The sequence below is a fragment of the Pteropus vampyrus genome, unplaced genomic scaffold (genome assembly GCF_000151845.1).
Source record: "Pteropus vampyrus isolate Shadow unplaced genomic scaffold, Pvam_2.0 Scaffold23271, whole genome shotgun sequence".
Taxonomy (NCBI): Eukaryota; Metazoa; Chordata; class Mammalia; order Chiroptera; family Pteropodidae; genus Pteropus; species Pteropus vampyrus.
In genome coordinates, this window is record NW_011912052.1 from 85 (window position 1) to 2,447 (window position 2,363).

The 2,363-nt window shown below is 40.3% G+C and overlaps 1 long non-coding RNA gene across 1 annotated transcript; it reads right to left on the reverse strand.

Annotated features, from left to right (window-relative positions):
- Window positions 1–360: 360 nt before the first annotated feature.
- On the reverse strand, window positions 361–2,098 carry LOC105311059. Its single transcript, XR_897611.2, has 3 exons — window positions 1,937–2,098; window positions 1,750–1,835; window positions 361–459 (listed from the first exon to the last, which is right to left on the reverse strand). It is a non-coding gene; the product is annotated as an uncharacterized LOC105311059 (long non-coding RNA).
- Between the last annotated feature and the right edge of the window lie 265 nt (window positions 2,099–2,363).

The window sequence follows — 2,363 nt, forward strand, 5'->3', positions numbered from 1 at the left end:
ACTCTTCTTTCCCATACTCTGCAGTATGTATCTTTACTGTAGCATTTAGCTTGGTGATTTATATTTGGGGTTGCACATCTATATTTTTAAGCTTCAAGAGTGCCAAGATAATATAACACATTCACCTGTCTCCTCTCCAGCCCAATCACTGTCCTGGACCCATGCTTACTGAAATAGAATAGAAATGAATATTCCTTCTCTGACCCTTGCTTTCTTTACTCTTTTTTCCCTTTTCTTTTCCTCTTCCACCGAAAAGACTAGCATTCCATCTTGGACCCTGGTAGTACCAAAGTCTAAGACACCTGTGGACCCAGATCTAGAGGGATAAAAGAAAGGAAGGAGGGTTCACTGACCGTTTTACTCCAGGCCAATCCGGTGGTATGGAACTCCTTAATGTAAGCCTGCAGCTCTGCCCATATATTCAAGTAAGCTTTGACCCAGTCCACATGCTTCTTATCCCTGGGATAATTAAAGAAGAATGCATCACAGGCAGTCACGGTACATTACCACAGTGATTCCAGAACCCTTTGTGTCAGTGAGCTCGTAACCTCCTGCCTGTGGTATTTCTCAGGCTCTGCTCGATGGCAGCTTTTCTAACATCACAGAGCTTTTCTTTGTTTTTTAAACCTATACCATTACCCTAATTAGACTAAAGTCTGTTAGGATAGGGACTCCAGATTTTATCTCTTTCTCTTATAGCAGTATTCTTCAAACTTTTTTTTAAGTAGCAAAAAGTTTTCACAGTAGACCTTAGGCAAAATGTAATATGTAAAACTGATAAAAGCAGACATTCTGTGAATGAAGTCATAGTATGAGCTCTCGGGCATTAATGTGGAACTCTAGGACTCTAAGAAACTCAACTGCCACAAAGCATTGTGCCTTGTGTCAAAATATACCCTCTCCCACAAAAAAAAATAAAAATAAAAAGCTTCTCTTTAGGAGGAAATACTCCACATTAACTAATACAAACAGCAATGCAGTATGGTTCAACTTTTCTTTCTTCTTATATACTAGCTAGAAGACTTTATGGTTATTTAGCATAAGACCTAATTTCCTCAACTGTAAAGTGATGGGGATATAATGGTAGGGTATAATAAAAAAATTGTGATACGTAATTCCAGGTTGCTGGAATGATCAAGGAGGCGCTTGGTCATTAAGGCTTACTCCTTCACAGAATTGTTACTCAAATGTTGGCTGACTGATCATAAATAGAAGGAAGGGTTTGTATAGCTGTGCAGCTAAGTAATAGCTACCTACAGTCACTCCAGCTCAAATCCAGCAATGGAGAACTCAGTTAGGATCAGTGGACATATGCTGTTAGACATACAGTGAATCTCCTTACTTAATACCTACGTTGCCCAGGTAGCCTTCTACTCACTTTATCTGACTACATTAATAGTCAAAGTAATTTCCTAGTAAATTTTACTGAATCTTTTTTTGCCATAGGGCCAGTTAGAAATTCTCTTGTCCAAACAGGCAAATTAAAAGGCATTAGTTCATTTTACCTCCAGCAAAACTTCCTAAACCTGGAAGATTAAGCATCAGAATACTAAATGGGCCTCTACCAAGCCTGTAGAAAAAGCAGAAGCAGAAACACTTCCTGCTTGCAAATGTAGCTTCTATGAGCCAATATCTAGCAAACTTTCCACAAAGCAGTCCTGAGACAAGAGAACCAACACAGTAGCCAAGGGTAGCCTTAAGTATCCAGATGGGTTTGCCCTTTACCCCTTGAGGGATGGCTGGACTTACACATCTCTGTACTCCTTGAGGACTCTGTTTGTATAAAATGTGGCAGCATCATTCATTTCTTTCACATAAGGACCAGGCTTGGGAGCCTAGAGAAAGAGAAGGTGTCAGTGAATAAGAGCCTTTCTAGCCTTATCTCCTTACCTTTTTCATCCTATCCTTTCCCTCCCATGGAAGATACGCTGCTCACCATTGCCACCCAACCCAGGGCCTGGATACTTTCGCTGACAGCTGACAGGTGATTGAACAACTTGCTGCCTCGGTTCTTCTCCCGCAAGGTTATCACTTCTTGGATTTGCTCCGAGATGGGTGCCAACAAATCAGAAAGCTTATCCTAGAAAAAGATGTAGGAAAAGATTCAAGTTAGAGTCTTTTCACAAAAAGCTTTGTATGTTGGTCAACTCTGATCCTGAAGGCAAGAATTCTTTATGGATGCAATGAGCATCCAAATAAACTTTGTATTCATCTTATACAGATTCACATGGCTAAAATGCTGCTCATCATCTCTCTCCTCATAGAATTCCAACTCCTCAGGCTGGATTTTGTGGTTCTTCATGATTAGGACCCACACTCCAGCTATACCACAAAATTCTACCATTTCAGCCACTTGTTTCTTT